The sequence below is a fragment of the Peromyscus eremicus genome, chromosome 3, assembly GCF_949786415.1.
Source record: "Peromyscus eremicus chromosome 3, PerEre_H2_v1, whole genome shotgun sequence".
In the NCBI taxonomy this organism is placed as follows: domain Eukaryota; kingdom Metazoa; phylum Chordata; class Mammalia; order Rodentia; family Cricetidae; genus Peromyscus; species Peromyscus eremicus.
This window is the reverse complement of record NC_081418.1, coordinates 116,488,780-116,505,286: the sequence shown is the minus strand read 5'-3', so window position 1 is coordinate 116,505,286 and position 16,507 is coordinate 116,488,780. Positions and strand designations below refer to the sequence as shown.

The 16,507-nt window shown below is 33.6% G+C and overlaps 1 protein-coding gene across 1 annotated transcript in view; it reads right to left on the bottom strand.

Moving 5' to 3' along the window:
- Cntn6 (contactin 6) overlaps positions 1–16,507 on the bottom strand; it is a 177,631-nt gene that overhangs the window by 22,969 nt on the left and 138,155 nt on the right. The gene's annotated exons all lie outside the window — the stretch shown is intronic.

The window sequence follows — 16,507 nt, the reverse complement described above, 5'->3', positions numbered from 1 at the left end:
TATGTCCAAAGATCAGAGCATCAACTCTTTTCCAAGAAGCTTCTTCTAGCACTAAATGGTAAATAACAAAGAGGCCCACAGCTTACCAATGTGCAGGGAGTTAGAGACTTTGGAAGACTCAGCCCTAAATGACATGTTTTTTTTAATAAAACTTCTCCCCTCAACTCAAGGTCCTACAAGGAAGAAAAGGCAGAAAGAAGAGCTAGAGGCAGTAGATGGCTGCAAGGAAACAGTGTCCAGTGTCTTTCAGACACAACAGGACTGACAGACATATGAATTCATAGAGACTGTGGCAGCATTCACAAGACCAGCATACGTTAAAAGTAGACAAAATCCCATCATGCAGAAGGTGAAATAGAAATGACGTCCTACCCCTTACCAAGAAGCTACTTATAATAAGATAACTATTGGCATTAGGAAAATCAGGTTTATCTTCTAATGGGGTGACACTGGGTGTATGAACCACCCTCCAAGGTAGACACCATGCCCAGGAGTGAGTAGTTGGAAAACACAAAATAAATTCCATGTCTTTTGTGTACTATTTGTTTTGTTTCGGTATTTTTTATCTTGTTTCTTTCTAGTTTGTTATTTTTTTGTTTTTCTCTATGTGAGAGATAGAGAAAGAATATGGAATTGAATGGTTAGGAATGTGGGGAATATAATCAAAACACATTTTATTTTAAAAATTTTACAAAAAAGCCGGGCGGTGGTGGCACACGCCTTTAATCCCAGCACTCAGGAGGCAGAGCCAGGCGGATCTCTGTGAGTTCAAGGCCAGCCTGGGCTATCAAGTGAGTTCCAGGAAAAGGCGCAAAGCTACACAGAGAAACCCTGTCTCGAAAAATTAAAAAAAAAAATTACCAAAAAAGTAAAAAGAGGATATGAAGTCATTAGGGTAGAGATGATGGGTGGATCTGGGAGACATTAAGAAGATGAGTAGGCGGTGAGTCTGAGGCAGATGGGTATAATCAAAACATATTATATGGAATTCTCAAAAAATTAATAATACATTTCTTAAATTATACACTGATTTCTTCCTAATTCATGTGGAAATAAGTTACAGTAAAGAACTCAAAGAACAACATTCCATACATAGCAAGCCACACTATTTTTAGAGTTTACTCTAAATATCCAGCTATATTAGTAAATACAAATATATAGCTACCACTCTAAATAATTCATTAGTTTAAGAATCCACAAGACCAACTGCATTTCTAAGATTACATACACCACAATTTGTGGAGTTATATAAATTCATGCTTTTATATTTAAAAGTATGAAGGAAACATTTTATATTTTAAGAATGCTTGTGACGATCAATTTTTCTTTTAACTAAACTTGTCACACGAACAGGAAAGATGGAAGTCTCTATTTGTACATCCACCTTTTTCTATATCAAAATGTGCAGCTCTCATAGAAACCTTTTCTTTATATATATTTTTCCAAAGGCCAATGCTTATTCCACAAGTCCCAATACATCATTGCTTAAAACTTCAAAGTAATTTCTAAGACTAATCTAGGTTTACTTGAGTTTTAACAAGGAGTAACAACCATAGGCATTTTAGTTACTTACTATAGTAAAATATGCAGCTTTAATTTCAGAGAATTGAGAATTTACCAATACCAAGATCCATCATTTATTTCTTTGTTGTTGTTATTTTTTTCATACAATCTATACTGATAATGATTCCACCTCCCTCAACTTCTCACAAATCTCCCCTACCTCTTCACCCACCCGAATCCACATCTTTTCTTGCTCTGTTTTTCACTAGAAAACAAACAGGTATGTAAAAAAGACAAAAGAATAAAATAAGATGAAATAAAATTAAAGAAACATGATTAGGACAAAACCAACATGCAGAGAAAGAAAATGAATGAAGAAAACCACAAGAAACACAAAGAGACATAGAGACCTATTCAGTGGAATACACAGAAATCCCCTGAAATCAGGAGATTTGTAGCTAGAACATACATAAGCAAAGGATCTGTTGGGGAAGAGTAAGAAGAAGGAGGAGGAAGAGAAAAAGGAAGAGGAAGGGGAGGATGAAGAAAGAAGAAGGGGAGGAGGAGGAAAACAAGGAGGAGCATAAGGAGAAGAAGGAGAAAGTGGAAAAGGATAAGAAGAAGCTCAGACAAAGCCTTAAAATAAAAATAGATCCAAAAATACCATTGAGTTCAGTTTGTTTTGCGTTCTCTTGCCGGGCATGGGGTCAGGCCTTAAGAGTGGTTTGTATACCTAGAAAGACTCCATTGGAGAAAACTAATTATTCATTTTTTTTTCTGGAGGAACACTGGATATACATTTAAATTAACATATTCCCTAACTTGACACTGAGAAGCAGTTCCATTTTTAAGGGCATTTGCTATGTTGCACTCAAATAAGTTGGGAATCCCAAAACAATCTGTAACTCCAGCTTTCAGGAGTGAGACACACTCTACTGCCTTCAGTGGTGCATGCTAGCATGTTCACATACATTCACACAGACACATACACACATGTATAAGTAAATAATATAAACCAACAAAAGCAAACTTAGAATCACAAAAACATTCCCTTCATATCAAAACTAAAATCACTGAAGGAATACACATGCAAGAATAAAAGTCTAAGGCCATAATCACAAAAATATATGAAAACATTTCAAAAGAGTTAAATTACCATGGCAAATCCACAGAAAAGTTTAGCTTTCTAAAGAAAGATCATTAGCTTCCACGCATTCTGGCTTCTCTTCTCTAGTTAACAAGCCAAACCAGCACCAAGATTATATTTATATTATGAGATGATTAGTGTTTACTACTGTCTTGAACGTTTCCACCACAACTTATTGACCTTTGTTCACCATCGTAAGGGAAGAAGTAGATTTAGATGAAATATTTATAAGGCAATCATCAGGTAGTAAAGGTTCATCCTTCATGAACAGATCAATACATCATAAGAGTCCTGAGTCTGTGGCTTACTTTCTGAGTGTGTCTGTTACAAAAGTCATCTCTGACTCTTGTCCATGTTCCTTTTGTCATCAGTACCATGTGCCTTCTGTGAACTCTGAATTATCCCACCAGCAAACAGGGTCTCAACCCAAGTATCCTCTGAACCTCAGGCCTATGAGCACCAGAGATTAAAGAGACATTTCTATCCCTTATAAATTATACAGACTTGTGATGTTAGTTGTAACAACAGGAAAAGACTGAAACAATGCATCACTCAATTTTACCTACAGAAGTTTAAACTGTTATTTTATATAAAAACATCATAGTGGCAAGGACATGGCAATGGAATAAAGGAAGTAATAATTGTGGGTTTTAAGGTAGCATGATAAAGTAGCCATGGTAAAGATGGAAAAGAGCCTTATATGTCTGAGAATAATGGAGAGAATGTGACTCAGAAACAAAAGCCCTAACTATATTAGATACATTCTATTAATTATAACCAGGGGGAAGTCTGAAGAGAGGACTTGATAACTGTCTCCACTCACAATTTCAAGTATTCCTTACATCTTTCCCAAGTGCTATCTAATATTTTTGACAAAATTTTAGTAATAGGAAAATGTTTCTCTCTAGAAGTTTCTTTGAAAAAAATCACTACTATTTTATTTATATTTGTGGGCAGATGAGTTGGCTAATTAGATGTGCTGGTAAAGTCAAACTGTCCCTATTTAAGTTTTTAGATCATGCATTTAAACTAATTTTCAAGCATTAAAAATGACAGCCACTTCTTCCATTTAAGATACTGCAAAGTGGTAAAATTAGACTAATTGGCCATACAATGATGACTAAAGCTTCATGAATAGGAAATGATCATAGTATGATATATAATTGTTAAACTTTCATTAGAATGTTCCAGCTTTTAGATTTATGACAAATATTTATTGAGGACTCTTTACCTCTCCATCCTACTGTTAAGTAATAGACATAAAATTATTTGGTATGGGTTGCAAAGCAAAGTACCAAGTAACACTGCATGTTTGCCTTCACAAATGTGTCAACAGAGGGAGGCTGTCATGTATGAGACTGAACTATTGTATACATCTCCAAAATTGTGGCATCCCATGTGTGTGAAGTAATTCCACTACCATGTTCTACTATTGATGGGTTAGTTTGTAGGAAAGAGATTGCTTTAACATAGAAGTTCATGGCAATTAAGAGCAACCTGCGACAAGCTCACATGTAGCAAGAAAGAGCCACATCCCCTGTTGTGAAGGACATTTAGAAGGGATCTGTATAAAAAGGCCAGTTTGGTAGGTGGAAGGAAATCATTTTGCTAGAAAGTCCTGGATGAGCCAAAGTGGAAGACAGGAATGAAAGTGGGAAGAAAGATGAAGTCCTCTGACAGTCATAGACATAGAAAGACTTCATTCTCATCAAGCCAGTTAACTAGTGGGTCCCACTGGAAGATAAAACATGAGCTTAGTTCAAAAGACATGGAAAGATTGTTTTTGAAACTATTAAAGATCATTTTTCTTTAATTTTTTTGTTAAAAAATTTTTTCCATTCATTTTACATACCAATTTTTATAAAATTTGAAAAGGGTGACATTGATACGTGAGTGGTTCAATCAATTTATGTATACTAAAACACATGCTTTGGGTATCATAATTTCATATAAAACTAAATTTAAATACTTTGTTGAACTTATATCTTGATTATTAGATTTTTCTTACTTGCTTTTCTGAAAACTCATCAGATCACTGGAATCTATATTTTTAGCAGCTTCATTTTCAATTGAGGTAATTACTTGGGCTACATTACCGCTCTTTGCAAGTGCATGCTAAACACTTTTTTTTTTTTGATGCGTTTATTTTCCAAAGGACCTTTAAGGCCAATATAACATTTTTAGAGCTACTAACTGCAGTTTAAGACAGCAAAATTGCTGTGAACTTCTGACAAACTACTTTTGAAATGTAAATTTTATAACATTTAGAGCTGTTAATAACACGTAAACATGGAGTATTTTTTATTCTAAAACAATTTAATCTTCTGTCACTGAAAAAAATCTATTTTATGCAAGTTTTTATTTAACTTTTCAGGTAAATGTATATGAAAGAATGTTGATGTTTGTTCTGAATCGGGCTGTAACCCATGTACATTGTACAGGAAGCTGAAGTGGCTTTATGATTTTTGTATTAGTTTAAAATGTCACTTATTCATTCCATTGTGACTTTTTCAATTATAAAGAAAAACTCATTAATAATTGGTCTTCTTGAAGCTTCGTACAAAAATAGTGTTCTTCTCCTGGAATCAAATAATCTTCAAATTAAATTTTTATTTCTACCCTGTGGGTATTAGCTCTGCCATGTTTCAGAAGTTTTCAAAACTCATAGTATTTTTTTAAACTCTTTGAAGAATTCATGCAACTGTGTGATATGCTTTATTGCAGTGCCCAAGCATAAAAATATGCTTTATTTGTAATAATTTGTTGGGTGCCTGTCTACTACCAGCCCTGCTCCTGAGACTGGAGAGTTAACACTTCTGAAAATGCCACAGCAAGAGGTGAATGAGCTGGCCTGCTCGAACTCTCAGGGCAGGTGCTGCTGAGTCTCAAAATCCTTTTCTCTGCAGCATATGTTGCTGTACACTGCTGCTTTATGCAGCTGCTTTCACTATCACACCCATACACATGGATGTGGACCCTAATGTCCCTACCTACCCACTTGGGAATCAAGTTCTCCTAACGGTCATTAGGCATGAACGTGCACACTGCACAATGGGCCATTTTCTCACATGTGTTCTGGTCAAGAGTACAACCATGCCCGCATGTTCATGTATGTGCTGCATCACACCACTAGACATTAGTACAAAACAAGTTTGGTGATAGGTAGATGAAGAACTTCAAGACATGGTGGAATGTGAAACCAAATACAGGGCATGTTTTAGCAAGAGACTATGTGAGGCTTGGTAAAGTGCCTAAGGAGCATGGCCTGCAAACCACATAAATAAGCATACTCTTACATATGAGTAAAGTAGAAGGGAACAGGGTTACCAAAGGATGATGGGATAGGAAAGATGAGAAAAGAGAACAAGATGTTCAAAGGGAATAAAATTTTATCTGGATAGGAAGATGATGTTTGAATGTTTATTAAACAGCAGAATGAATATTTAATAATATATCACACACTCAAATTTTCTGAATTGAACTAGCACAGTTTTATTTTAAAAGCAATACGTATTTTACATGACTGATATGTTAATTAGCTTAATTTAATAACATAACAATGAAAACATCATACCATGCTCTATAGATACATGCTATTTTAGTTTATTATTAGTTTAGTTTCTTTTTTGAAGAAATGTGTACTTTTCTTAAAAGATATGTGAAATACTGGAAGTATGGAGTAAAGATGTGGTCTAATGGGATACCTGTATCTTGGGTATTAAAAAATGAGGTGTTTGTTATGAGGTTAATCTGCATATTGCCAACTTGAATAGATTTGGAATCACTTGGGAGACACTTCTGGGCATGTATTTGAGGGTAATTTAAAACAGTTTAAGTGAGGGACAATGCATCCTGAATATAGGTGCTACTAAAACATGGGCTACAGTCCAAGACTAAATAAAAAAGGGGCAGTGAAGAAGTCAGGTAAACACTGGAATTTGTTGTTCTCTGCTTTCTGACTAATGACACAAGGTGATTTGTGTCTTTATACTTCTGTTCCCATGCCTTCTCCAACATGATGAACTATATCCTCTTAAACTGTGGCCATAACAAATGCTTTCTTCCTTAAATTGATTATGTCAAGTATTTTATCACAGCAATGAGAAAAGTAACTACCCTGTACACACAGACAATAACTGTATAGGCAGACACATTATCCAAGAAAATGTGAAGTGTGGGTAGCTGGGCATTGCATCCCCTGTAAGTATCCACCTTTGTAGACAAAGCAATGCTTAGGTCTCTTGTTCCACTCTCCAAATTGCATGAGGAGCAACTTAATGTTGTGTATGTAACTTTCAAACAGACAAGAAGCACTGATTATTCTCTTAGAGAGATCACTTTGCACCTGTACACAGCACCAGAGGAAAATTCAATGTATATACGTTAGAAGAACAAGATCACAGTTGCAGAAATGAAGAGTGATACTTGAGCTAAACAAATATGCAAAGTCTTTAAGACTACTTGCAGGGGGGAAAAAGAGGACTTTGTTATTTTTTTAATCCATTAATTTCCTCATTTGCATAATCTTCAAAGTGTTAATAAAGTCAAGCATCTGAAAGATTTCTTCCAGCCACTCAGACTTAAAAATAAAAGGAATGTACATGTTTTCATATATTCTCATCCTTTCCTAAGTGTGGGTATATTCCAAATAGAGAAGTTTATGTTACCTGAGGTTCATTAATGTTGAAACATTTCTTGCAATTTATTAATAAGGGATAGCATTAGAGCCTGAATTATACAAATTAAGTGAAGGGAAGTAGACTGTGCTAGATTATCACTTGTGAAACTTTCAGATTCATTAACTATCTTCATCTTGAAACAAAGAGGATAAAATAATTCATTTCACATTATTTTATTCCTCTTGCATATACCATTTATGTTCATTGGATGTCTAGGCCAGTGATTCTAAAATTTCAGCATACACAATAATTTCTTGTCGAATGTGCTTGCAATGTAAATTTCTCAATCCCCACATAAAATACTGATTCAGTAGATTTCAAGGGAGATCCTAGCATATGGACTTTTCATAAGCTTCTCTGGTGGATTTGTGCAGTTATTCCAAATGCTATGCTGAGAAAATATTGAAAAGGTTTTAAATTGACATTTCTATTTTAGGAAAATTGACATTATATTAAACGTAACATTAGAAAGCATCTAATACTGTGGATCCAGGAAAATTTCATTGTTTGTAAAATGCTGTTAGTCAAAAATATTTCAGATGTAAACATGGTGGTCCAACATTCCTAGGAATTAATTTTATGAATTGAACACATTCTTAGAGCTCCATAGGACAGTTTATTGCAAAGAAAGCTCCAGAATTCCTAGGTTTAGATACACATTAATTTAAGAATTCTTATACTTAATATATACAGAATATTTTCCTTTTGTTTAATACTTCATAATATGTCTTGTGAAATAGGTATTGTATAGATACATCTGTATATACAGTATATATGATGAATGTACATATTTTAATATTTATGAAATTATCATGAAAACTGGAACCTAATATTAGAGAAAATGCTACTAATTTTTAAGATAGTAACTCTATTTTTGTTTTATACTAAACAAACATCCCTTAATGTTTTAATACACATTCAGATGTGCTTACAAATAAAATATGATATATAGAATTTGCTTCCCATTAATTAGGATAAGTGTTGGGGAAGTAGGTAAGGATTTACAAGAAATAAATTTAGATATCAGTTGTTTAATGTCCACATAAGACTCTTTGTATTATTTCCTCTAGTTCTATGTGTATTTTTAAATTTTTTCTACAATAGAAGACAACCATAAACTGCTAGAGAGAATGAAAGTTGTTCTACACAATACAGAGCAATAATGTCCACATAGCATCTAAAGTAATAAAAACTAACTACTTTTTAAAACCTATCCCACATACAAATGAGAAAGTTTGAAATACCAATATTAACTTTTTTAAAATCTATATTGGCAACACAGAGTCATCACACCAAAATAGTTTTACATACTCATCTTGCTTTTCAGATATGTAAGGGGAAATTTTATACAATTCAGTACACTTTTGAGTTTTACTCAAATTTAAAGTCGTAATTGCAAATATGTTTCCAAAACTTATCTTCAGTTATGAACTTGCTAGTAGACAGGAAAACTAATCATATAAAAATCTGTCAAAAACATAAAATCTCTTCTATATCAGTGGTCAAGGACACTATTACATGTGATGATTTCTAGAACATTTTAGAACCCCAAAAAGGTTAGCAAATGTGTCTAATATCATTAACCATAATGAATCTAATACTTTTTATAATTATGTTTTGATTTCTTTTATACTAATGACATGGTTGAAATCTTCATTTATGAGTGGTTAGCTTGAAGCTAACAACTCTACCTCAAGGTCCACAATGTACAAAATACATTATCAGTCTGTTCTCTCCTTACAAACACGGGGCTCTGTCTTCATATATTTATAACATGACATGAAGTGTTGCTAAGATACAAATATAAAGTATTCTAGCATATAAATAACACTTCAAATAGGTGATATTATTCTATTTTTTCTTACAAAATAACTTGTGAAGACGAGAAACATTAAAATATGCTTTGGAAATATGAGCTCCTCTCTAAGTTCCTGAATATCTCTGATGATTTCTAATCTGCTTAACCTTTTCTATTTCTCTGTTTGTTTCTACATGCTTCTATTGGAACGGCTTTTCTTTTAACAATAAAAGCTTTATTAACATGACAGTAGTTTAGCTTGCAAGTAAATACATATTTTCCCCAAAGAAAACATATCAATGCCCAAGAGTATCTATGAAGATACTTAACACTCCTAATCAAGGAAATGCAAATCAAAAACTCACACCTTTTAGAAGAGCTTTTAGCAAAAAGACAAGAGATAAGTGTTGTTAAGGCTGTGAAGCAAAGGTAACACATGCTCTCTTAACGATATTGTTAATTAGATACAGCCATTATGAAAAAAATAAAACCAAATTGGAAGTTCTATAAAAACATAAAATTAGAACTTTCATATTGTACATCATTCCTTGGTCTTATTACACACCCACGTTCATTCAGCATTATTCACAATAGTTGATACATAAAAGCATAGTTTGCATCTACCATTCATTGGAAGGATAAAGAAAATGTAGACTTTCACAACAGAGTTCTATTGGAATATTATTCAGCCCAATGATCAAAAAAAGGCATTTTCATTTCTGACAGGACAGATCTGCCAGGATGACATGAGAAATAAGTCATAATATGCTATAAGGACTATTTTCATGAACAGAAAAATTATTATATTAACTAATTTATATGTGGATTCTAAGACTGCTTCATACATAAAAACGTTGTATGCAATGGTGGATACCAGGGAGAGGATGAGTGGAGGGAATGTAGATGCACTGGCCAGTGGTAACAAAAGTAGTCAGTTATTATGAAGAGGAAGCACAGAGCACTAATATCCTGCAGGGTGGCATGGTTATCCACGCTGTACTGTGTGCTCTGGAAATTAAATAAGAGAATTAGCTTTTGGTATTCTCACCACAAATGGAAGCACTGTAAGGAGGAATACAGAAATGCTGCTAATGTTTTACATTAGTAATAAGTTGCTATGTGTAAGAGCATACAGAAAAATATGTGCATCTCACAGTTTTTAATAATTTTTATTTGAGAAAATTATAATGGCAGCCCTCTCAGTTTGTTTGAAACGGTATTTTTTAAATGCCTTTATTTTGTTATTTGTGGGGTTATTTGATTGAGAAAATAAGAGTGATCACCCTGAATGTGAAAGGAAATCAGATGCAGGATAGTGATGAAGAGTATTCATAATCTATTAACTCCCAAACAATGATTCATTCATTGCTGATCAAACTTTAAGGAAGAACATCATTTTGCGATGTAATAGATAGTTTTTTTCATGGCATGATAACGTCTGGAGTGACGATTTCAATCCAGATTTGTATTTCCAAGCAAACCATTAATCAAGGGAAATTATAGAATACAGGCACTTTCTAAGTTGTTTCTTTATTGAATTAATTTTCAGAAACTTCTGGAATGTAAAATCTGCCAAAATAAGGGGATATATTTAACAAAAGAAAAGTGTGGTATGCAAACAACAAAGTGTTGATAACCAGGAGCAGGTATATTGACATGAAAGGGAGGAACTGAAATAGACATGGAACTGAATTATTGTCATGTACACAGGACATCAAGCAAACAAATAAGGTCAAGAGAACACAGAAAACTCAAAGCTAATGCTCCTTGAAAATGCTTAGAGCAAAGTAAACACAGCAGAAATCAGTAAGATGTAGAATTTATTTCTCTCATTCAAGCTAATTAGAAATGAAAATTTTTAATTGTTACTTATAATTTTACTCCTCATGCATACAAACAATAAAACTAGAATTTTAACATATTTTGGGACATGCTAAGGTTATCTGCTAAAGTATGTTCACACACACTAAAATCTACATGCAGTGCTCTAATTATTTTCTACCATAGGTTAGGTTGGATATTCTTTAATTTCAAAGCACGAAGTAATCATGGTGATTATGGTCCATATAACCCAGTTTACTTGAAGTCACTGTTAGCCATTTATGTTTTATAATAGTATTTTTAAAATCCAGAATAACAGCAAATAATGGCAGAGTTAATAAACCAAACCAAAAAAAAAAAAAAGAATTAGGCAAGAAATAGCATTTAGACATATACATAGTACACAAGTATTGGAACTATGCAATGTTATATGAAATAGTTTATCAGAAAGTAAGGATGACAAATTAAATATAGATCTGTATGTGAACTAATAATCAAAACAGAAACTCATTTATTCTGAAATTCTGCATTGCAGATTCTGCGTAATGAATAAGACATGCCAACTACTCAGTTTCAAATCTCCTGGTGTTTAGTAGGCTGTTACTGTACTTACATTATCAAATTTATATGTCTTATAAAGACTTCATGTCACTTGTCTTTTCAATTGTAACTTTCCAGTGGGCATTACAGAATTAAAGAGCTTTGCAGTTCTATAGATGATAGAAAATAATACATGTTTTTTGTTGTGATTAGTTAACATTTTTATTGCTGTGAAAAGACACCATGATCACAATAACTCTTACAAAGGAAAACATTTAACTGGGGCTGGCTTACAGTTTTGGAGAGTTAGTCCATTATTGTCATAGTGGTAAGCATGGCATTGTGCAGGCAGATATGTTGCTGGAGAAGGAGTTGAGAGGTCTACATCTGGCTCCATAGGCAGCAGGAAGAGACTTGCTACTTTGAGCCTGACTTGAGCAACAGAAACCTCAAAGCCCACTGCCAGTGACACATTCCAAAAAGGCCACACGTCCTAATAGTGCCATTCTCTATGAGCCTATGGGGGCCATTTTCTTTCAAACCACCATTTTTGTTTGTTTTTTTTTTTTCTACAATTGCACTTGAAAAATTGTAAGAATCAAGTATTTGAGGACCAAGAATGCACTCCAACTTTAATTGTGGTATAAAAATAAAAAAAAGTTATCCTGACGAGTATATTAAAATTATATGTGTGTATTTCATCTTCCGAAATAATTTCCTCCTCAATACTTTATAATTAAAAAATATCTTTACTAAAATACATGAAATCCCTCTTTGTAGGAAGAATGTAGACTGTGAGATTAATATTTTGAGTGAGATGGTCATACTCACAGAAAACTTCACTGGTATTCTTTCAATCTCTACAATATGACACATGTGATCCAACGTCCTGTCATTTCTCTGAGACTGTACATTTGGTTTATTCAAACAAGCTGGGGTTTATGATAAACATGGGCTAAAACACCTCAAAGCTTCTGCATTGCTCTTTAAATCCACAAAGCCTCCAATTATCTGACTGGCTTGGTATGCATTCCTCTCAGTAATGCTGACCAATCTTAGAGAGTGCTCTCATTCTACATGAAAAAAAGCAGAGGCCATTCTGTATGTGGGTATAATAAAGACTTCTATCACAAAGAATAAACAACTAAATGAGCAGCAATAAACTTAATTTGCACATTAGATATGCTTTTCCAAGTTCCGACATTTCAGTTGAAAATAATGCTGAAGCAATGAGGCCTATAATTGAACATCCAAAACTTCTCCAGTGGGGAAACAAAAACAAATGTTGCCTGCAAACAAGATCATTTTTATAGCCTGCTGTTACCCTGCTTTTCAATAATTTTCTAAATGCCAGATTAAAAAATTCATTCCTTTATATGATATTCATATACCATTTCATATATGTATAGGATGTGATTTTTTTATTTACAGTCCTAATATTGAAAAACCCTTAAAACTCTTTTCCTTTCTCTTCCCTGTTTGTGCCTATAGCACATGTCCTCAAATCACATTGGGCATCTTGCAAGGATCTGGCAAGGCAGCTGCTAATTGCATTCACAGTGTCTGAATAGAAAATTGCCTCATCCTGCTGCATTAGTGAAGTAGAAATTTCAGACACACAGCGCAGATAACTTCAGAATCCTCTTAACACAGATAAGCCATATCAGCTAAAATTAAGCTGGAAATATCTCACTCTTGTAAACTATTATCTTTTTACATGTTATCTAACAGCAACATTTCTTGCATGACTGGAGCTGATAAATAAATTCAAAGGGATATGATTGTTTTATCAGCTTTATTGAAATTTCTCATTTGTTACTCACCACTGTTATCCTTACATTGACTAGCATGTACTAACTTGGGTTAGAGAAATAAAATCATCTTTGACATTGGAATGAACATCAGATGGACATTATGTATCAGACAACACACATACAAATATTAAGCCATCTTGATGGGCAAGAAAATGGTTAGAACAATATACACTACTTTTTCCCAGACCAAAGCTTCAAATTTATAGGTTGTAAAATGACAGTTTATTTTTTTTTTTTGACAATGCTACCTTCAACATCCTTGAAAGAAAGGATATGAGAGACAGCAGTCTAGTTGAGACAGGATTTTATGAAGGTTGGACAACCTAATCAAGATTAGATTCTGCAGGTCAATAATAGTTTTTCTAAAGTGCTTGTAAATATATTGTATATATGTTCTGTGAATATCTGTAACTTCTTTTCCTATGAATGGATATAATTAATTATCTGTAAATTCATATTGTATAGGGTGTTTGTCATTGGTAAACAAACAAAAACTCAAAATCCCTTAGTGTGAGATTTATACATTTTCTGAAGTTCAAAAATAAAAATCTAACAAATTCCATTCCTATGACTATATATAAATAAATAAGAACAACTTGATGACCACATATATTGACATTGGCTATATCAACACAGGCAGGTTTCCTGCAGGTCATTCACCCTCCAGTGTGGTCATAAACACTAGGACAGTGTATTTTCTTCACAAAGTTCTCAGATTTTCTACAGTTTTCTATTTACCCTCTTATGCAAGTCATATCTATTAGAAATCGGTGAACAAAAACCCCAAGATTGGAAAGGTAAATGTATTTAAAAATCTCCATTTTCTTTAGATAATCTTTGCTGTAACTTGTTTCCTGAAGGTTGGATTCTGAAATAGTAAAAACTGTCACATTTTAGAGAAAAATAAGCCAGTACAGAAAACATTTCTGTGGACAGAGTTTCAGGAGAATATCCTTCTAATCAATCAGAATATCCTTCAGATCAGTCTCTATACTGGGCACATGCAGCTACTGTTAGTGCAATAGGACTTCAAATCCATCTCAGATTAAAACATAAATTCTTCTTGCTTTATGTATGCTAATGTTCTAAAATGGCAAGGAGTGCTCTAACTATCATCATAATAAGTTAGTGAACCACATACTCTGTAAGAAGACGAAAGTGTAGAAGGATTCTTGGGTCCATTAGATCAAAGTGAATGACTTGGAAGAAGAATGACAGACATACTACCAGGACTGTTGGGAAACAGTGCCTTCTCAACTTCACAGGGAAGCTGCACTCATGAAACCTCAACAATGTTGCTGCCTAAACAAGACTTTCCTGTTGACCACAACAGTCAGTACACGAACATACAGGGGCAAATTTTCACAAAGTCTCATCCATGGATATAGAACTATATGCAATCAGTGGCTGGTGAAAAAGAGAAAATCAGTTTTCTCCAGGGCCAAATTCCCCTAATAGGTTATTCAGTTGCAAGTGGTCAGCCCTAGACATGTGAACACAAGAGTAACTTTAAATAGACTCCATAGATTATTTATGACAATGATAATTATAGAATAACTCATGAATTCAATGGAAGAAATGGGGGACACAGGAAGATTCAGAGGGGTGCAAGTTATATAAATAGAGTGTATTCATTTATTAAATCCTCCAAAACTTTAAGTTAAAAATTAGGAAAACCCAATAAATAGTAGTAGAGAAAAGAATAAGTTTTTGTTTTCTCATATTTTCTGTATAAAGAAATGTATTCAAGAAAAAGCAGTTACTAATTTCAACTATCATTTAAAATAACTCATGGAAAATAAATACTCACCGTTATCCCTGGAAGATATTTCTGCCAACTTGTCTCAAGTGTATGTTTCTGTTGTCTTTTGCAAAAAACAAAAAACAAAACTCAAAATAATCTTAAATAATCATGTCCTTCATTAGGAAATAGAGTATTTGTGGATTATGGTGGACTGTTAGAAATTGCCTCAAATATAGATAAATGTATTCCCATTACAAGAACTAGAAACAAAACCTGAAGAACATAGAAACAAAATGAGTTGCCTCAAATATGTCACTGAGATCATCAATACAAGGCACATTCCAGACAATTCTAAGCAAGTCATCTTTCATTTATTGTCATTGACTATTACTGTGCAGTGAGTATCATAATACTAAGGGTTTCAAAGACCTTGGAAGAAGCCTTTCATTCAGTTCAATCTACCCAGTAACCATTTCTTTCCTTAGCCCTTAGAGTGAAGTGATGTAAGGTATTTCACCAGCAAAACCATTAGCTCTACTATTGTATTTTAGAGGGCAGACAAGCTTAATTCCTCAATATTCCACATAAATTGATCCTCATAGAACACTACTACTGTTGACTTCTATCCTTCCTACTTCCTATTTGTATAACCATGTGTGTCTCTATACATCTAACACTCAACTACAGTGACATGACTCCTCTACTATACTTTATCATCTACTATCATTAAATGAAAATGTACGCTCTATAGTGTCTTAATTTAAAATGGTGCAATAAAACTCATATTTTCTCTTCCAGAACACTTTATTTCCTCAAACATAAAAAACTTCTCAAATATAAAGCACTTTTCTGTATATAAGCTCCAGAAATTTTGCTGCAAAAATACCCTGGAATTCAATAAAACCATGACATGTGTTTTGAAACATAAAGTCCATCTCTGTTTTAGAAACTAATGACAACACAATCTTAAGAAAGGAGATTTCTTTGTGTTTGTTTTTGAAAATGTGTCACACTGGTGGGATTTTTGACACATTGATTCTTATCAGTTACAGTTTCCCAGAGTATCTCAGACAATTGTCGACATTATGTCATACACTTGAGAGACAAGTTGGCAGAAATATCTTCCAGGGATAAAGGTGAGTATTTATTTTCCATGAGTTATTTTAAATGATAGTTGAAATTAGTAACTGCTTTTTCTTGAATACATTTCTTTATACAGAAAATATGAGAAAACAAAATCGCAGAATTGAATCATTTGGGCTTAATTAACTGCACACACTGCTTTACTGGGACAGTCATTTTTATCATCCGGGAGGCAAGAAATAATAGACATGACATGGCTTCCAGTAAACACACCATTTCCATGAACCAATATTAAATATAACAAAGTAGGACTAGTAGAGAATAGACAATCTTGATACTAATTATGTCCCTTGGTGATAAATGGAGGTGCATTTGAGT